At 37.5% G+C, this 22453-nt stretch overlaps 1 pseudogene; it reads left to right on the top strand.

The window, feature by feature from the left end:
- Positions 1 to 14231: 14231 nt before the first annotated feature.
- Positions 14232 to 14398, top strand: LOC111557416 (annotated as a pseudogene).
- The last annotated feature ends 8055 nt before the right edge of the window (positions 14399 to 22453 follow it).

Raw genomic sequence — 22453 nt, 5'->3', positions numbered from 1 at the left:
TCTCAAAATCTCAGTAAGTTGTTCTATAGATATTAACAAATTTAAACAAATTTAAATTTAAAGTTTATATGGAGGCAAAAGACTCAGAATAGCCAACACAATCTTGAAGAACAAAGTTTTTAGAATGACTCAACCCAACTTCAAGATTTCCTATAAAGCTACAGTAATCAAGACAGTATGGTATTGGTGAAAGAATAGACAAATAGATCAGTAGAACAGAATGAAGATCCCAGAAATAGACAACCATAAATACAGTCAATTGATTTTGACAAAGGAATAAAGCCAGTACAATAGAATAAATACAGTCTTTTCAGTAAGTGGTGCTGGAATAACTGGATATCCACATGCAAAAACAAAAAAAAAAATTTAAATCTAGACACAGACTTTATATACTTCACAAAAGTTAACTCAAAATGAACCATAAACCTAAATATAAAATGCAAAACTATAAATTCCTAGAAGTTAACACAGGAGAAAACCTAGATGACCTTGGGTATGGTGATGCCTTTTTAGATACAACACCAAAGACATGATCCATGAAAGACATAATTGATAAGCTGGGCCTCATTAAAATTAAAAACTTCTGCTCTGTGAAAGATGATGTTAATATAATTAAAGAAAATCCACAGACTTGGAGAAAATATTTGCAAAAGCACATCAGATGAAAGACTCTTATCCAAAACATGCAAAGAACTCTTGAAACTCAACAATAAGAAAACAAACAACCCAATTAAAAAATGAACAAGACTTTAGCAGACACTTCACCCAAGAAAATATATATAGATGGCAAATAGCATATGAAAAGTTGCTCTACATCCTATGCCATCAGGGAAATGTAAATTATAGCAACAATAGGATACAACTACACACCTATTAAAATGACCAAAACCTGGAATACTGACAACACTAAATTCTGGGAAGGATATGAAGGGAACTCTCTTTCACTGCTGGTGAATGAGATGCAAAATGGTACATCCATTTTGGAAAACAGTTTGGATTGGTAGTTTCTTTCAAAACCAAACTCTTACCATATGATCCAGCAATGGTGATTTCTTGTTTTTACCCATAGGAGTTGAAAGCTTAATTGTCCATACAAAAACCTGAACACAGATGGTTGTAGAAACTTTATTCACAATTGCCAAACTTGGAAGAAACCAAGATGTCCTTTGGTAGGTCAAAGGATAAGTAAACCGTGGGATATCCAGAAAATGGAATATTATTCAGCACTAAAAAGGAATGAGCTATCAAGCCATGAGAATACATGGAGGAACCTTAAATACATATTATTACATGTAATGAGCTATCAAGCCATGAGAAAACATAGAGGAAACTTAAATACATATTACTAAGTAAAAGCAGCCTATCAGAAAAGGCTACATACCATATGATTCCAACTATATGACATTCTTGAATAGGCAAAACTATGGAAATGATAAAAGATCAGTGATTGCCAAGGGTGGCAGGGTGATGCAGGAAAAGAGGTGAATAGAACAGAGGATTTTTAGGGCAATGAAAATACTCTGTATGATATTACAGTGATGGATTTATGTCATTATACATTATGCAAATCCACAGAATGTATACCAAGAGTGAATCCTAAGGTAAACAATGAACTTTGGCTGATTATGATACGTCAGTGTAGGTTCATCGCTGATTAAAAAAAGAAAAAAAGGGGCGCCTAGGTGGCGCAGTCGGTTAAGCGTCCGACTTCAGCCAGGTCACGATCTCGCGGTCCGTGAGTTCGAGCCCCGCGTCAGGCTCTGGGCTGATGGCTCAGAGCCTGGAGCCTGTTTCTGATTCTGTGTCTCCCTCTCTCTCTGCCCCTCCCCCGTTCATGCTCTGTCTCTCTCTGTTCCAAAAATAAATAAACGTTGAAAAAAAATTAAAAAAGGAAAAAAGTACCACTCTGGTGAATGATATTATCAATGGGGACAGGCAATGCATGTGTAGGAAGTTATATGGGAAAGTTCTATACCTCCTTCTCAATTTTTTTGTAAACCTAAAATTGCTCTAAAAAATTAAGCCAAAAAAATTGAGCTGAATCTTAAAAGAGAGTCTAGGAGTTAGAAAAATGGAGAAAAGAAGTTAGGGTAGATAAAATTTATATTTCAAACTGTACACTCAATTTCACTGACTTTATCATATGGCCACTTAACATAAGGTAGAAGAACTCTAGTCTATGAGCCAAGTCTGACCCCTCCTGCCTATTTTCACACCTCCTGTGAGCTAAGTAGTTTTAACGATTTGGCAAAAAAATTAAAAGAAGAATAATATTTCATGATACACAAAAATTATTCAAATTTTAGTGTTTATCAATACAACTTTTTGGAACACAGCCATCCCATCTGTTTATATATTGTGTATGGCTGCTTGCACTTTACAAAGGCAGAGTTGAATAGTTAACAACAGAGACTGTATGGCCTACAAAGGCTAGAATATTTACTATTGACTCTTTGCATAAAAAGTTTGCTGCTCTTGAATTAATATATTATCTTGCTATTAAACTTCACCATCTCAGTTCAGAGCTCAAAATATACCAGGCATTTTCAGATGCTTTGAACCTGATACCTAATATGGCTCCTCACCTGTGAATTCCTGCTCTGCTTATCTCTCACTTGTCTCTTCATTTCCATTTTTCCCCACTCCAGGGTCCTCAACTTCAATTCAAATGGCTGGCTCAAAGACCCCTATAAACTGCTTTCCTGTTCTTCCTGCTGAAAATTCCTTCTCTCTACTTTCTTCATTTTGTTTTGTTTTGAGAGGATGATAGAATATTGAGTAGATACAAAAGAATGAAGTATCTATAAGTTATAAGGAATAAAACAAACATCTATATATCCTCCATCTAGCAAAAAAGACAAAACACTATCATTATTTCAAAAATTCCCTGGACATATACCCATGCCTCATTCCTTTTATACCTTTGATACTCAAGTCTCACCTCCTTAATGACCTCCTCCCAAATATCTCAGCAGAACAGTGATGGTGCAGGTATCTTATTATCAGCACACAAACTTTAGTGATGGTTTGGAAATTTAGAATTAGAAACTAGGTTTAGAAACTCAACATATAAGTTCAAGTATATCTAAGCTACCTCTCAAAATATATGCAGTTTCATATGTAACTCTTTGCCTGTAATATTCTGCATCCCAAATACACTCATCCATAATCTTGGACTCTTTTTCAACCAAGAAAGAAGAGAATTTAAGTTGCCTTGTATGAAGGAAGTTCTTTTTCCACACTTACTGATTCTTTTCAGACAGCTGGAAGAGGGGAGCTCCTGATTTTAACATGCTACCATCAGTGGTGATCAAAACCTATAAAAACACATATAAATGGAATTAAATCAAGTTTACAATTTAAAATAAGACCAAAGATGACTCTGTATTAAACTATCTAAGGGGCACCTGGGTGGCTCAGTTAGTTGAGCATGCAACTTTGGCTTAGGTCATGATTTCACGGTTCGTGTGTTCAAGCCCCGCATCAGGCTCTGTGCTGACAGCTCAGAGCCTAGAGCCTGCTTCAGATTCTGTGTCTCCCTGTTTCTGACCTCCCCTGCTCATACTCTGTCTCTCAAAAAATAAAAATAAGCATTAAAAAAATTTTAATTGAGTTAGTGAAATGGGAATCTATACACTCCTTGCATCTTCCTTACACCAAGATGATATTTCAAGTGCTTTTTATAAACACTGGTGCTTGAGATTCAAAGAGACTATTGCAGAGGGAAAAGCCTTGGGCTGAAGCTAGGAGTAGTGAGGTCTTCTAATTCCATTGTGAATTCTCTCTGAAGAATCAAGAAGTAACTACCTTCCTGCCTTCAGTTTATTCATCTGTAATTTCTGAGATGCCTTTGTCTCTATCATTCTGAATTCATGGGTCATTACCAACATCAAGAGATAACAACGTCAAGTCTTCTACTGCTGTGTTCATCCCCCTCTTTTAAATCTCTGCCTCACCTTTTACTCTAAGTGCTAAATATTATTAATCAAGGAAATGATTCCTGATGCTTGATAGGCATCAGAATTTAGGTATGAGTATGTCACAGGCCCTCACCATGATCCATCTGGTGCTCTGAAGCCCAGATATCAGGAAATGCTAAAACGAGGAAGAATAAAGCTGCTCCTAAGAATCACCATGCCAACAACTTCAGCGGTAAGGACCAATAGGGGGAGAGCAAGTCTGATTTTGATACTGCCAAGGAAGAATTGGCACCGCTGGCGCTAACTTCAGTGTTCACGTGGTCCAAAAAGGCTTACCTCAGAAGTTACCTGCCTCTCCAACAGAGCTCACACACCTTATTTTGATAAGCAACAGGTCTCTATAATTACCCTGCTCTTTTAGCCAAATATGTTTCTTCTTTTTCTCTCTGGTACATGCCCTTGGCTACTCCCAGGCCAATCATGTCATAGTTCCACCTACACTTGCCCTACCCCAGATCAGTATCTCCTCTTCATGGACTTTTCTCACCTCTGTGAACTTACATCTGATAACATCCTTCGGGACATCCTTGTATGAAAACACATACAAAGGGAATGAGATCAATTTCACAATTTAAAAGCTTGTTCCATCAAAACTTTGACCAACTACTGTAATTCATTCTCCAACTTCTGAAATACAGTAACAAATATGAATCTCCTCACATATCTTCAGAATAAAATCACTCTTTCTCTCTGTCTTCCTATCTTTTCTTTCTTTGATCAATGCTGGGCCCAATCTCCAAAACCCTGAAATCTAATATGGGGCTGATGAGCACCTGGAAATAGGTGTTTTCCAAAATCTCTCCCAGTGATCCTAAAGATGAAGGCAATGTGAGGAAATAGTAGTCTTGAACATATATGAGAATCTAGGAAGAAACTAAAATAACCCCAATAGCAAAAATAAATTTCAAACTGTTTAGCCACAATGTACCTTCTCATGGAAGGTGATCTTTTTTCATTTAGAGTTATTTCACTTTTCATTTGGGCACATTAAATAAGATTATTTCCCAATTTCCCACAGCAAATGTAAAACCATAAATGAAAAGCATGTGTAAGATTTTACTAAAAACATATATGACCATTGCACAAAAAAGTGACAGTTGATGACTCCCTCCAATGGAGATGTGAAGCAGAAATAAGAGTAGTAGAAAGGAGATGTCTTGTCCCCCTATAGCTGCTATCCCTTTCCTAGTTCTGCCAACAAAAGAGACTTTGGGGGTTTGTTTTTGTTTTGTTTTGTTTTCCATTTTTTGGCTCCAGACATCTAGATAGGTAATAAGCATTTTGTCTCTCTCATTCAGTTTCCTTCTTCTATGAAGATTTAGGTTCAGAAAAAAGAGAAAGATAGATCTTACTTAGGCCACAAGCCTAAATTTCAGGCTTCAAAGACCTCTATCAGACCTAGCAATGCGGCTGTTAAAGCCCAGAACTCTGATGGCCACTACTCTCTTTCCATGCACTTAATGACTTTCATCTCCACATTGGCAAAGGAAGGGGTTCCTAGCGGTAATTTGCTGGTAAATTTCTGGTATTATGCTATCTAATGCCATTTAAATCTCTACAGTTGCAGTCTCTAAATATGGCTTCCAGAAATCCTTTAGTATTTATAAAGCATATCACTTCTCACATTAAAAAGTGGAGACCACCCTCTTTCTCATTAAACTTGTGATGGCATCGGGAATTGGTTTGGCTAACAGAATGTGGCAGAAGTGTTCTGGAATGCTTGACCTCAGGGGGCTTAAGAGGACTGCAGCTTTTTTGTCTCTACTTTTGGGGTTCACCCGCCATGCTATTAGGAAGTACAAAAGGGGTACCTGGGCAGCTCAGTTGGTTAAGCTTCCAACTCTTGATTCTGGCTCAGGTCATGATCACATCAGACTCCATGCTGGGCATGGAGCCTGCTTAAGATTCACTCTCTCTTTCTGGGGAGCTTCAGTGGCTCAGTTGGTTAAGCATCCAACTTTAGCTCAGTCATAATCTTGTGGTTTGTGAGTTTGAGCCCTGCGTCGGGCTCTGTGCTGAGAGCTCAGAATCTGGAGCCTGCTTCAGATTCTGTGTCTCCCTTTCTCTCTGCCCCTCCCCTGCTCCTGTTCTGTCTCTCTCTCTCTCTGTCTCTCAAAAATGAAATAACATTTAAAAAATTAATAAAAAAAATTTTTAAAACATTATCTCTCTCCTTCCTTGTCTGCTCCTACCCTGCTAGCTCTCTCTCTTTCTCTAAGATAGAGAGAGAGAGAAAGAAAGAGAGCGGGGGGGGGGGGGGGGGGGGGCGGGGCAGGGAGGGCCCCGGAGGATTATGTGCCATTTTAGATGTCCCAGCCACAGCCAAGCTCTCACCTAAAAGCAATAGCATGAATGATCCCAGTCATCATTACGTGATGTTAAGATAATTGTCCAGTTAAGCTCTGCCTGAATTCATGATGTACAGAATTGACAGAAATAATAATTTGTGGTTTTAAGCTACTAAATTTGGGGTCATTCACTATGCAGCAATGGATAACTACAATATTTTCCCACTCTTCCAACTCAGAAAGTACAGCAGTTTAGGTATTGCTTGGGGCAGGAAAAACAGAACCTGTCTGTGTTGCGTACTGATATAATATAATGACCTTCAGCCATTATGATGACTTAAATGGTGCTTAGGGAAATCAGACTATCTGTCTAAGTTTGCATGATATATTTTAAAAATAATCCCACTTAAACTCATTATATTTTTGAAGATTAATACAGCAACTTTAAGGATGAGTATCAGGAATCTAGAACCTTTGCTTATGTGAGAAGCTTCATTCGTGAGGAAGCTTCATTCGTGAGTTAGACAAACTATTTGTGGTTAGACAGAAGAATTCTCTTGCCTTGAGATCAAAAGAGACTGAAAAAAACTGAGATGAGTGTAGGGCACACAGACAGATGTGAAAGACATCTCAAGAGTAAGGGTTGAAATTGGGACGTTGATCCCTAGAAAAACACCCCTAATAGCCTACTGTGTGTCCTGACATTGTCACTGAACAGTACTTTTAGACTAGAGTACCTGACAGAGGAGGTTTGGATCTCAGTCGCACCACTACCATTTATTTCCTGTAGGCTTTGGCTGAATTATTTAACCTCTCCTAAACGCTAGTGAAAGAATAAGTCTGAATCCCACTGATTCTCCTTACAGACAGACTCTACAGATTTCTGTCTGAGTGAAGAACATCACATCTCCCTTATGGAGCTGGAACAGCTGAGCCAGTGTGACTTTCTGAGAGCCATGGGTTCATTCATGTGGGGCTGACTGACCTTTCCTGGCATGTTAGTTTCCTAGCCTGCTGTAACAAAGTGCCACACCCTGGGTGGTTTAAAGAATAGAAATTGGTTTTCTCACAATTCTGGGGGCCAAAAGTCTGAGATCAAGACATCCCAGAGTTGGTTCCTTCTAGGGGCTATGAGGGAGAATCTGTTTCATGCCTCTCCCCTACCTTCTGGAGGCTTATTGGCAATCTTTGGTGTTCCTTGGCTTGTTGTTGCATCACCTTAACCTCTGCCTTCATCTTTACATGATGTTCTTTCTGTGCACAAATTTATGTGTCCAAATTCCCCCTTTTTATAAGGACCTCAGTCACATTGACTTAGGGCTTACCCCAAGAATCTCATTTTATCTTGGCTACTTCTGTGAAGACCTTGTCTCCAAATAAGGTCACATTCTGAGATGCCAAGAGTCAAGACTTCAACATATCTTTTGGGGGCTACACAATTCAAGCTCAGATATCTGGGAGATGCTGCAGAACCTCAGAGCCTGAGCAGTGCTATGCTTGAGCATCCTTGGAAACAGCAAAACCCATAGGTGCCTGTTCTGATGTCTCCCAGAGATTGACTCAGGCTCCTTATTCCATTTTAGCCTTCAACTTCTAGAGAAAATATCCTAGCAGTTATCCTGAGAGCAGTTATCTGGACAGCCCCAGCCAGCCTAAACTCCTACTATGCCTCACTCCACCTGATGTCCCAAATCTACCACCACCTCTGCAACTGATCCTGTCACTCACTCAACAGGCATCTCCTGGATGCTGACTCCTGGGCTCACTGCCAAATCCTAGCCCTCTTCACTATTTTTTTTAACTTAAAGTAGTCATTTTTTAAAGTTTTTCTTCCCTAAGTGGGAAATGACACCACATATGAATGACAAATGTCTCTATCCCTTGCTTAGGAACGTCAAAGGAAAAAACCCAATCCCCACAAAGCAGACTAGAATAGCCACTTAACGATTCAGTGACTGTCCTAGTGCACATGCCTCCCTCCTAGTTAATTCTTTTACACTAACAACTGCTTTGGGCACCATAAATTATATACCTGTTTTGACTAAAAGGAGTTGCGTGACGAGTGGTAGGGCTTATCAAAATCGAGTCTACATTACAGGTGCTGTCAGCATGATAGACAGAAAGGCAAGGTATAATCCCAATGACTCCCCGATGAAACATATACAGAGGCTTAACCTAATCCCTGAAGGAATGACAGGGAAAATAAGGTGAAAGACCAATTAGCCTCTTTCCATATAATCCTAAACTCATTGGTTGGCTATTTTCATTTCTTCTGCTCCCTGACTCACTAAGTAAGAGCCAAGAGGTGACAAAAGCCAATGTTTTCTCAGCAGAACCATCTGATGTTTTTTGGTGGAAGATCTACCTGACTTTTACTGGACTAAAAACATGTGTCATATTTACCCACAGCCTTTTTCTTTTAGAGAGTTGTAAAAGGCAGCACATTTGTCCTTTTTTTTCCCCCTATATGGGGGTAAGTAGGCACTTGGGAGAAGCAGGATTTTTCTAAAATGCCATCCATCAGTTCCTGAGTTCCCCCTTTGTGTTCACCCCTTGTTAGTAATTGCAGAAGATACAAGGAGAAGAGAAGCAATATTCCATGGCCTATTAGAATTTGGACTCCAGTACAGGGAAGAAAATAAAACTCTACTGTACAAAGAGAAAGTCTTAATGTCTGCTGTTTTTCATATGTGATGAAACTGCTTCTTTATTTTTAGCAGGACAAGTACTATCTTTTGGGGTTTTGTCCAGCTGTGGGTATGCCTATGTACTGGGAATTCCATTTCATGGACTCATTCATTTAGCATCCTTTGTCACCAATGGCATCTAGTTGAAAGGATACTAATCAGGGTTCACTGTAGCATCTGTGGTAATATTTAGGAGCTGAAGCCAGGAAAGAATAAGTGCATGGTTTGAATTACACTGTTACACTGCAGTGAGACTGTGTGTCCATGATGGGGAGTTGACTACGGGTCAATGTCACTGAAGCTGGGGAGACTTCATGAGTTGGGTGAGGGAGTTACAAATGTTTCCTTCACACGAAGGTGATGATCTTTACAGTGCTCCAATGTACTGCCCTGGGCCCAGCAGCCACTCTTCCTGACTGAATTCTCCATATAACCTGTCCTGAAGGACCTAATAAAACCACCAAAAGTGCTTCACTCCTTGGACAGAGGTCCATCAACTGTCACCAAAGGTCTTCAGCCTCCTAGCAACCCAAGTAACTTCCCTAGAAATGGACCCAGTGCATTCAGGAGGAGAAACCTAGGCTAATCATTCTGGCTGTTTCCTTTCTTCTATCTTTGCCCACATATGCCATTTTTCCCCCTAATCAACTTCAATTAAATTTGGTTTAACAAAGATTGATAATAATTATCATTGCTGTAAAGGAAAACAATAATCTTTCCTCTTCCCACAGTGTTTTTATGTTTTTCCTAAACCATTTTCACATACATTAATTAATTCAATCTTTATCATCTGCCATGTGCCCAGCCAGGTATAAGGCATTGTGAGGAATGCAAGATGCCAACCCCCTGAGTTGCTAATGTGCTCCCTCATATTGTTTTCATAGGCCACTGTAACCAAAAGCATCAGTCCTGAAGCCATCAGACACAGCTATCAGACTGGAGGCATGGCTCTTTTCTGGGGGGGAAAAATGGAAATCTGTCACCTTGACACCCTGACCCTCCTGCCTTCGCTCCATCAAAGTCCATTATCTGCCTGGCTCCCCAGGATATTCCAGGAGCCTGGAGCTGCTACATCTCCTTTCTAGATAATCTCGACATTTTTGTTTCTGGTTTTAACCTCATTCAGATCCTCTACCTGCACTTCCCCATAACGTCTCCTGGTTCCTTCATGTTGCATTTTGGCTCTCGGCTGGGTTTGCAACTCCTCCCAACTTAGCAACATCTGAAAATTTAATTAGCGAGTGGTTGTCTCCCTCTTCCATATAATTAATGAAGATGTTAAAATAAAACTGGATTAAGAACTTATTAGGCTATAATTTGCAAATCATTGCCAAAGTTACCAGTTAAGCTCTAACAAGGCAGGAGGGAGCAACGTGAGAGGGGTGAGTGTGTCTAGACCATCACGATCCTTCACTCTAAGCCAAAGGTAGTATGGCACAAGGGCAAGAGTTCAGGCTAGCAGTCAGGAGCCAGGATGTTCATTGGGAGTCTGTCACCAGGAGAAACTCCCCTAGGATGATCCACCTCCAAACCCCAAGGTACAGGCTGAAGGACACCAAGATACTTCAGGCTCAATAAACTGAGGAGTTGGGTACACTCTCGGGTGAGAATGCAACATAAGCAGTAATCCATTCAAAAGGGAGGGAAAGAATGGGGAGGGGAAACATGTATTTCTTTTGAATATTGTAATACTAGTAAGAATAAGCCTTTCTTGAAGAGTGAACAAAATAGGTCAAATAATAAAATCGCAGGATGTATTTACTCCTAAAAATCTATTCTTGGCTAGTGAAGACAGTCAGCTCAAGACAAAAAGGGTCAAAATAAGGAAGGAGAGTTTCCACCATTCAAAAACAACAGGCAGTGAGGAAGATACTGCCCCTAATTTTATCTCAGACCATTCACAACAAAGCCCATCTTTGCTTTTACCTTATGCTGGTCTTAGAATTATTCCTATTCCCCTCATTCCTTCTGACCTGGTGTCTCTCAGCTGAATCTTTTACTTTGATTCTTCTCTTCTTTACTTTGGCTTTCATGACCCCCAAGTCCTCTTCCAGCTCCTCCCTCAGCTTGACTTAGTCAATCTCATGTCTTTCTATCAGTAACCAAACAAGGCCCCTCACCTGCTCCAGTGTACAGGCCAACCCCACACATGGCCCCTGTGGCATTCCTGGTCTTCCATCTTGGAGTTGGCATCTCCTCCTTCCTGGCCATGCTCACTCAGCAAGAAGCAAACCTGGGAGCAGGATTAAATGCAATTATGAAGGGCACGCACAGAATAGATTATTGAAGGATTTACTCGTGTAAGCAATCTTGGCTTCATAGAGCAAATATTAAATAGGTAGTGCTGTAATAGAAATGGTTGTATCCCTTCAAAATTCCTTTGTTGGAACTCCCAAGGTGAAGATATTAGGAGGTGAAGTCTTGGGGAGATAACTAGGTCATGAGAGTAGAGCCCTCATGAATGGGGTTCATGTTCTTACAAAAGAGGGCTGTCAGAGCTGCAATGTGAGGATACAAGGAGAAGTCTGTCACCCAGAAGAAGGTCCTCACTCAACCATGCTGGCATCCTGATCTTGGACTTTCAGCCCCTGGAACTGTGAGAAAGAAATTTCTGTTGTTTATAAGCCACCAAGTCTGTGGTATTTTGTCATAGTAACTCAAACTGACTAAAGCAGGTAGTCATACTTGTGGAATTTTTTCAAGAAACTAAATGTTGAAGAATATAATTCAGGAACTTGGTTTTATTCCAAACTTCTTTTGTTATGTCCAACATAACAATATAAGTTAGAATTGGCAAATCATGTATGACTTGACTGCCTTACTGGCCCAATTTTGCAAATTACAGATGAAGTTTGGTATCAGATATATTAATTTCTATATGTGAGCCCTTTATAGTTCTTTACCTCAATGTATTGGAAAGGGAAAGCCTATTTTGTTTAAAAAAAAAAAAGGAAAAGGAAATAAAAGACAAAGTAGTGACTCACTCAAGGGAATACCTTGAAACGGGTATAATTTATAAAACAAAACACCCTTAATATGACAGCAGTCAATTTAGCCTGATATAAAAGAGGGTCTGTGTTTTCTTTCATTTATATTTTTATGATATGTAATGTCTTTATAATTTCACCACTCCACATCAAAGCCGCCAACCGCTGAGCGCCTAAATAAGTAGCATGTGAAGAAAATGAATGAATTGCTAAATGTCCCATTACGTCCACAGAGAATATCCTTCTATTTGGAGTCAGGAATCTTAAATTGAGACGACAAATGAATGGTTTTCACTCCAATGGAGGGAGAGTTTTGGCAACTTTATTACGTTCAGCATTTGAATGGACTAAGGGGGAAATACATAGAGAAATGAAGTTTTAAAAAAAATAATGTATTGTTGGTATCTGAGCTCTGGCTCTAAATGTCAGTTCCTCTGTGAGACAGAGTGATGGGGACAGTAGGGGGCATAGCACATGCATAAAAGCTCCAGGGAGCCAGAGAGGAGGGCCTGTCAGTGGTATGATTTCCCCAGCACAAAGAAGCTATTTGGAGAATCTTAACAAGTTCCAATGTGTTTGGCCCAACACATTAGGACTGACATCAACAACTGAAAAGTAAAGAATGTGTTGAGCTGGTTAAAGGAAATCACAATAATCAGCAGCTCTTAGGGCACTTAACCATAGACACCCAGGGAGCCCCAAGGGGAGGGAAAAGAAACTGGGCGGGGCGGTGAGTGCAGCAACATTCCAGAGTTCATGGGCTTTAAAAAGCTGCCCAACCTTCCAGACGAAAATAGGATGAGTGCTGTAGTGAAGACAATACGACTACTGACCTGTGCATAGCGTAGGTACACTGGTCTCAAGAGTTTCTTTTAAGGGAGGTCCACTTTCACAGACCCTAAGTCATACATTCTTACAGCCTCAATATTTAAAACTTCTTTTTCTCATGTTCAAGGTCCACCTCCCTCATGTCTCTCTCTCACCATCTGCAAATTTCCATACAGACTTCCTCTCAGCAGGGTGATTTGGGCACACTTAGTGATGGAGGGAAATAGGCTCAACTTGTGAGCTGCGGTGGTCTCTGAACCAGGAGGCTGAGCATTTTCAGGGCAAGACATTCAACTTTTTGGCAAGAATTGAGCAACTGACTAAGAGAACCAAAATAGGTCAGATATATTGTGAGTGTTGTGATCACATTTACAAGGTGAACAGTTAGTAATCAATTATTTATTCCTTGAATAAGACTGACCTTAATATTTGTGACTCTGAGAATGTATGTCTGATATACATGCAGTCAGAACATGATGGGAAGAGGCTTTCCTTCTTATGTCTTTTAGATTTTTCCCTCCTATATCAGTTTACATCTAGATAAGAGAACAACAACAACAAAAACCAAACAAACAACTGGGGAAACCTAAGAATCATCTTCTGTGTAAACGGAGAGTCGTATTTTACTGCTTTAATGGGAAAATATTATCTGTATGTAGCAAATAGGTACTCAAATGGCAACATAGTGTAAATCAACATAGACTTTGAAACTTGAATACTGTGCTTTTAAGACAAAAAAATCAATCAGTAAGTTGTTTCTCTCTGACCTCAGTTTTCTAATTACAAGAACAAATGATTGGATTATATAATTCCAAATTCTCCTACAGTCTTAATATTGTATGATCTTTAACAATATAAATAATAATGCCACAACTACACAATAATGGCATATCAGCAACAATAATCTTGTCAACAACCATTTGCTAAAAACTTGCAAAGCTCAAGACCATGTGCTAAGTGGCTTATGTACTTTATTCCATTTAATCCTTACAATAACTTTATGAAGAAAGAATTACTACTCTCATTTTTATAGATGAAGACAAATAAGTTACCCAATACTACATAGTTTGTGGGTGCCAGGATTGGAATTCTAACTCCCATTGAATCTCAAATCCTATGTTCTTAATATAAAAACAATTAGTGATTTTATCTTATTTTTAATTTTACTTAGCATGGTGGGAGGGGAAGACTGGCTACAAGAAACTGAGAAGTAGAACTATTTTCACTAAGTGTTTACAATATTGTCGAAGAGAAAAGACCCACATGGGAAAGAGATAGCCCTATAGTTTGGTATGTGTGTAAGTGCCACATTGACTGAATCGATCAGTCAATAAGAACCAATGAGACCAAGAATTTGTATATCAAAATCAGTCAACGACACCAAGAATTTGTATATCCAAAAGGTTTTCAAACGATTAAGATACTTCATTGAAATACAGCTTTCCTAAGATAAAATGTGCAATCACTTCTCAGCCTTTTGGCTAAGATCAAGTGTAGCATAAGATAAAATGCAAAAATTTTAGGTATTTATTTTGATAAGTTTTGACAAATATATACACCCAGGTAGGCTTTATCCCCATCAAGATATACAACATTTCTTCCACCCCAGGTTCTTGTGTTTAAGATATACAGAATTTAAACAATATTAAACTGACTTGACTTTGCAGCCAATCCCCAACTCCTCCAGGTGATCACTGGTTTGACTTCCAATCCCCATAGATTAATTTTGTCTGTCCAGAATTTCATACAAATGGGGTCACTCAGGGTGTACTTTTTTATACTGGCCTTTTCCTCTCAACACAAGGTCTGTGAGATCCATCTCTGGTATTGTAGGCATCAGCAGTTTGTTCACTTTTATTGCTGCAGAGTATCCTATTACATGAATATACCATGATTTGTTTATCTATTGTCTTAGTGATAGACTTTTGAGTGATTTCCAGTTTCTGGCTGTTGTGAGGAAAGCCATATATATACTTATATAAGTCATTCATAAACAAATGTTTTTATTCCACTTAGATAAATAATTAGGCATGGGAGTAATGAGTCATGAGCTAGGTGTGTGTCTAGCTTTAAAAGAAAAATAATCTATTTTCTCAAGTGGCTATACCATTTGATATTCCCACCATCAATGTGTGAAAGTTTTCAGTTGTTCCATATCTTCACTTGATATCAAGCTTTTTAATTTCACATATTCAAGGTCCACCTAATTTTTTTATGGTTAGTGCTTTTTTGTGTCCACAAGGTCCAAAGATTTTCAAAAGATTTCCTAATTTCCTTATAATTTTTTATTGGACTTATGGATTACTTGGATATGCATTCTTTAATTTCCAAATATTTGGAGATTTTACTGTGTATTTATTGTTAATGATTTTTCATTTAATCACATTGTGATCAGAAGACATATTTTGTAAGATTTCAATTTCTTGACATTTATGAGATGAGTTTTATGGATCAATATATAATCTAGTTTGATGAATGTTCCATGTGCACTTGAAAATACTATTATTCTGCAGTTGTTGGGTGTGGTGATCTGTTAATGTCAATCAAGTCGAGTTGGTTTTAATGGTGTTTAAATTCTGTATATTCTAAAAGAATTTCTGCCTATTTACTCCATTAACTGTTAACAGAAGGTATTAACACTTCATCTATGATTGTATGTTTACAATTAGATTATAACTTATAGAAAGTACATATGTTACTTTTTATAACCATTCTGACAATCTCTGCCTTTTGAGTTTTAGTTTATTTGCATTTAATACAGTTATTTGTATGCTTGAGTTTAAATCTATTATCTTATTATTTATGTTCTATTTATTTCTCTTTTATTATTCTTTTTGCTATTGGGGGTTAACTGAATAGTTTTAGAATTCTTTTTTATTTCCTCTATTGGCTTTTTAGCTACACTTCTTTTTCTTAATTTTTTTTAATGTTTATTTATTTTTGAGACAGAGAGAGACAGAGTATGAGTGGGGCAGGGGCAGAAAGAGAGAGGGAGACACAGGATCCGAAGCAGGCTCCAGTCTCTGAGCTGTCAGCACAGAGCCCAATGAGGGGCTCGAACCCATGAGCTGTGAGATCATGACCTGAGCCAAAGTCAGACGCTTAACCTACTAGCCACCCAAGTGCCCCTATACTACTTTTTCTTATTACTTTTCCTTGTCACTCTAGGAATGATTATATCTTTAATTTATAAAAGCATCCTTAGAATTAATATTTTACCAGCTCACACTTCATACTTCCAATTTCACAAATGTAAGAACATCAAATCAGTTTATTCTTTTGTAACTTGTAGTATTAATGTCACTATGTTTGGTTCCCACATATGTTTTAACTTCACCTTACAATGATGTCATTTCTGTTTTAAAGAGTTTATTTGCCCTTTAAAGAAATTAAGAAAACAAAGTTTGAAAGTTAGTCTTTTATATTAATTGCATACTTAACAATTGCTAGGGCTTTTCATTTCTTCTCATGGAACCAGTTTTCCATCTGATATCATTTTCCTTTGACTTGAATTTCCTATAATAATTCTTACAGTGCAGGTCTTCCACCAACAAATTTTCTCAGCTTTCATTTATCTGCAAATGTCTATTTCATGCTCATTTTTAAAGGATATTTTCGCTGGATATGGATTCTGGTGTAGTAGGTTTTCTTCTTCCTCCTCTCCTTCCTCTTCTTCTCCTCTCCTTTGTCTCCTCCTCCTCCTTCTCGCCCTCCCCTCACTCCTTCCCCCTCCTCCTTCTCCTTTTTCCTCTTCCTCCTCCTCTCCTTCTCCTTCCCCTTTTCCTTCCCCTTCTCCTTCTCCTTCCCCTTCCCCTTCTCCTTCATTTTCCAGCACGTTAAAGATGACCATTCCATTGTCTTCTGGCCTTCATTATTTCTGACTAAAAATCAACCATCTTTCATATTATTGTTCCACTGCATGTCATGTGTTGATTTTCCCCAGCACTTTTAATATGTTCTTTTCATATCATTGTCTTTGGTTTTCACCAATTTGACAATGATGTGCCTAAGGTTGGTGTTCTTTATATTCATTCTCCTGTAGCTTTTTAGTACAAATGCAGACTACTGATACCCACCTCAGACCTACTATATCAAAGTCTCTGGTAGTGTGACAAGGTTCTAAATTTCTAAACAGTGTTTAAATTATTTTTATGGACACTGAAGATTAGAGAATCACTAAACTACTATAATAAAATTAGTCCATATCCTGAAGAAATGTAGGATTTTGAAGGAGCTAAGATATAGACTCAAAAATCTATAATATTATTAGGATATAAAAATATGCCATATCAGGAGGGGTAACTTGTTATGAAAGTTCAGAAAAGAAAGAAGAAACATAAGTGGTAATAAGGGAAGCTTACTGGAAGGGATGGCACTCAAGCAGAATGCTTAAAAGATGAGTGCCATTTCAATTTGGAAAACTGGAGGAGAGTTGCTCCCATTTAAATGGTCATTTCTAAATACTATCATGAACAACAATTTTACCATCCCAGAACTAATCTTGAAACCTCTATTACTGGCATAAAATAGGAGTGACAGGCCAAAGTAAAAGAATATTTTTGATGGACTTAAGCTGAAGGTGTCTGACCTTTCAACCTTTAAAACAGAACTGAACCTCCCACATACACACCATGTGATAACCCAATTCTGAGCAGAAAAAAAAAAAATACTTGGAATGTTTTCCAGCCCATTAACAAAATGCAATAGCTTCTTATTTTTTTTAATGCAACATAACCTGGATGTCAGGTTGCATTAAGATGCCTTGGGTTACGATGACATAAATAGTTCAACATAATGAAACATGACACTGAGAAATATGGGCATCGATCTGTGCCACTAATTTAAGGACGCACTGGGTTTTGCCCTGATCTGTTTTTATGTCCTCAACCAGGAAATGACACATGGATAATGGGTATTGTCTGCTTTGTTGTTCCCAGGACAGGCTGCACAGAGAGTTTTTCTATTATCGACACATCCTTGGTATTGACAAGAGGGTTATCATATTCTCTTTCTCATGGACTCTTGTCAAATGGTCATAACTTAGACAAATAAGAACAGACTCATTTTAAAGGAAGTCTTCAGTAAAATAGATTCCAACTATATCTTCCTCACACTTCAATCTTCATTAGAGCTGAAATTTAATCTTAATTTATTCACATAATCAATGAACTATGCTAGGGGATAGGGAAACAGAGATGACTGAGACCCTGACATCTAGTCTTTTTCATCATTTATTAAAATATATTTTTCAGAGACATTAATGGATGTAGCCCTAAAATTTTTGGTTTTGGAAATACAGAGTTAAACATGTAGCTGGGATTTTTGGTCAAAATTGGGAGATTGAATTAATTCAGATTCCTTGCCTCCCACCCATGTTGGATCAGTATAGTCATAGAGCTCTGCTGTGTGAGAACTGAAACTAGGCTGTCTATAAAATCTGGGAGTTGTCAAGAATTTTCCTATCCATTAAATGGAGACTGAAGATCTCTACCCATAAATCTGGGGAAACAGCTTGGAATTATTATTTTCCTGAGGTATAGGTATTATTACTCAAAATTTATTAGATATTCAAGTCTGCTCCAAGTGTAGGTGTGAGATAAAAATTAATACGTGTGGAATAGAGACCCTAAAATTTAGAATAAATATTTAATTGGCCCCTAGTAGTGAATCCCCAAAAGTGACAAAAGAGTATTCTGTTATTAAAGGATTTTTTATTTAATAATTTCTAATTTATCCTAAATTTCTCCTAATTTCTCAATTTCTCTGAATTAGAAATAATTTCCTTTAATAACATTTTCCTTCCCCCCGTACAGATCCAACAAAAAAGAAATTCTACTGACCATAGTTGATGATGGTGATGACAGTCATGAGGAAGAAGGAGATGGAGAAGGAGAAGGAGAAGGAAGAGAAGAAGGAGGAGATGGAGATGGAGAAGAAGGGAAAAAAGGAGAAGGAAAAGAAGGAGGAAAAGAATAAATAATTATACACCATTTGAAGAAACAAATCTCCATAAGAGATAATGAACCCACATAATGATAACAACAAAAAAGAGGAATTGTTTAAATTCTTTTTAAAAACTTTAAAATACATTAAAATGGCTTTATAAATCAAATTTATCAATATTTTCCTTAATGTTAGTTCTTTCTGTGTCATATTTGACAATTTTTTCCTATTCTAAGGTCATGAATATATTTTCCTATGTTTTATCCTAGAAACATTTTTTGAATTTTTCTATTAGTCAAAGGTAACTCACAAATTAGATCTTTGCAATGCATATAGTAACAAAAAAGTACTTTCCAGCATATATTAAAAATACCTAGGGGCACCTGGGTGGCTCAGACTATAAGTGTCCAGCTCTTGATTTTGTCTCAGATCATGATCTCACAGTTTATGGGTTCGAGTCCCATGTCTGGTTCTGTGCTGATGCCGCAGAGCCTGCTTGAGATTCTCTCTCCCCCCCTCTCTCTCTGCCCCTCCCAGCTCATTCTCTCACTCTCACTCTCGCTCTCTCTCAAAATAAATAAATAAAACAAAAAATTAACTACAAATCAGTAAGAGAAAGACAATCAAATAAAACGATAGGGAAAAGACTGGAACAGGTACAATACCAAAAAGGTATCAAAATGGCCAATGAGCATTTGAAAAAATGTTCAGCATCATTAGTTATAACCAAATGAAAATTAAAAACACTCTGCAATACTATCTCACACCCAGCAGAATGTTTAAAATTATAAAAGCTGTCAATAGCAAGGGTTGGCAAGGATGTGAAAAAACTAAAATTCTTATATATATGGATGAGTTGAATTACAGATTGCTATGCCCAGTTTAGGAAAACAGTTTGACAGAATTTATTAAGCTAAACTCATGCATACCTTATGACCCAGCAACTCAACATATGGGTGAATACCTAATTTAAGTGAGTATTCATGTTCACCTAAAACATATTGCTATATAAGCTGTTGACAGAAAAGGAAGCTGAGTGAAAGGTTTATGGGAACTTTTTCTACTATTTTTGCAACATTTCTGTAAGTCTAAAATTATCTCAAATTAAACAAAATTAACTGTTAAAGCCAAACACAAATGGCATAAACTCAAGAATTTATATGGAATTTAAGAATAGTAATCTATGGCTATAGAGAACCCTTTAGGGGAATAGTGACATAAAGGAGCCTCCTGTGACACTGGAAATGTTTTATATCTTTTTCTGTATGGTGTTTATATAGCATACATATAAAGAAAAGGAAAAGAAAGAAACAGGGTTGAATTGTTAAACTTGATGCAAATAGAATTCATCTGAATGCAGTGTAAAGCTATAAGGAGATGGGAATTATGAAAGAGAAGGTAAGAGAGATGAAAGATGGAAAGAAAATTAAAAGTTTCATCTATACCTACTAGGGGTTTCAGGAGGAGAAATTAGAGAATGAGGAGCAGTAGTACTGAAGGATGTAATGTCTGAAACACATACATAATTTAACAAAAGGTGTCTTCCATTTGAAAGAGCACAATGAGTTTTCAATAGAGTAAATTATATGCATAACTCATTCTAATATGATAAAAAGAGTATCCTAGAAAAAGAATTTTAAAAATTGTTCAAATTCTCATTATTGGAGTAAGAATTTACAGATAAGCAAGGGAGGCTAGAATGATGCCCATAGCAATGGAGATATCAATATCAACTCATGTTTAGCCTAACTTATTTTTTTTAATTTTTTAAATATTTATTTATTTTTGAGAGAGAGAGACACAGACAGACAGACAGACAGACAGTGTGAGTGGGGGAGGGGCAGAGAGAGAGGGAGATACAGAATCTGAAGCAGGCTCCAGGCTCTGAGCTGTCCGCACAGAGCCCAACATGGAGCTGAAACTCACGAACCGCCAGATCATGGCCTGAGCTGAAGTCAAACGCTTAACCAACTGAGCCACCCAGGCACCTCTTAGCCTAATTTAGAAAGATGGTTACATATAGAAATATTTGTTGATATGTGTATATACACAAGTTAGTATATACACATATAACTCTTTGCTGTCAGCTGACAGAGCCTAAAAGAAACAACACCCAAACAGCAACAAATAGATCTATCATCTATCATCCAAATCTTGGAATACCATTCTCTAATAAAAGGAATAAGACTATTGTAGAAATGACTGATTCTAGGATTGGAACTGGAAATATAAAGATGGCCACTGAACACTTTAGTAGTACTGAAACTCAGGAGAAAAAATCTCAAACCCACACAATTGTGGGAATATTTCAGAGAAGCACAGGAGCCAACTGAAAGAGGTCTTAGTGACCAAAACTGGAAGAATGCAAACAACACAATAAATGAGTGTTGAATTATAACACAAAGTATAAAATAAATATTCATTTATAAATATATATATGAATTTATAAAATATATTCCATTTGGATATAAATAAACTATTGAAAAAATTAATATATGGGGGAGAAGAGACAAATTTCCAGTGCAGAAGAATTCCAAGTAATTTACGTAGATACCCTATCTTCAAGGGAGTAGAGCATACAACTTTTGCCTCTTGACATGTAGGCTGCACATAGTGTTTTCCTTCCAAAGTACTGAAAGAAGGGAAAAAAATATGAACTTTATAGTGGAGAAACTTGACAAATACTACCTTAGTCAAGCAATCAAGGTCAATATCAATAGCCATGAATCATACTCATGGGATATAACCTTGATATGATATAATAAAAATGGCACTTTACCTCTATGGTTTTTCTCCCCCAAACTCATATCCCCAGTCTGTCATGAGAAAAACATCAGAAAATTTCCACTAGTGGGGCAGCCTACCAAATATTTGATCAGTACTCCTTAAAACTGTCAAGGTCATTAAAAACAAGAGAAGTCTGAGAAGCAGCCACAGTTTAGAGGAACCCACAAAAACATGATGACTAATGTAATGTGTCATCCTGGATGGAATCTTGAAACAGACAATAGACATAAGTTAAAACTGCACAAATTTGAATACACTATGGACTTTAATTAATCATAGTGTATTGGGATGGGGGAGGGGTTGGTGCACCTGCATGGTTCAGTTGGTTAAGGGTCCAACTCTTGATTTCGGCTCAGGTCATGATCTCGTGTTTCATGGGATTGAGCCCCATGTCTGTGCTGACAGTGCAGAGCCTGCTTGGAATACTCTCTTTCACTCTCTCCCTCTCTCTCTGCCCCCCTCCCCTGCTTGTGGACTCTCTCTCTCAAAATAAATAAACATTTAAGAAAAAAATAACAGTGTATGGATGTTGTGTTCAATAACTGTAAAAAAAAAGTTACCATATGTTAAAAAATTTTAAGAAGCATAGTCACAAAAAACAACAAGAATAACAACATCAGAAGTCTATCACTGATTCCTCCCTTTGCAGTTTGATTTTTAAACTTGTGGCTTTTTAAAAAGTATTATAATTATTTATTATTATTATTATTATTATTATTATTATTATTATTATTATTTTAACTCCTGAAAAGCAGGCAGTAAAGCATTTCCTGGATAAATTTACAACCAACTACATGAGATTTTTGTTTTTAATTTTTAGAATTCGCCCATGGGTCAACTGTTGATAACTCATCAAGATAACCATTTCTTTGCTGAGTTCAAGTAACTGAGGAAGAGCCACACTCTTGAAACAAGACAAAATGCACCCAAAACAAAACCACACAATCATCTTT

This window comes from Felis catus, chromosome D3 (assembly GCF_018350175.1).
Source record: "Felis catus isolate Fca126 chromosome D3, F.catus_Fca126_mat1.0, whole genome shotgun sequence".
Classification (NCBI taxonomy): domain Eukaryota; kingdom Metazoa; phylum Chordata; class Mammalia; order Carnivora; family Felidae; genus Felis; species Felis catus.
The sequence above is the reverse complement of the archived record's forward strand: the minus strand, read 5'-3'. Positions and strand labels throughout refer to the sequence as shown.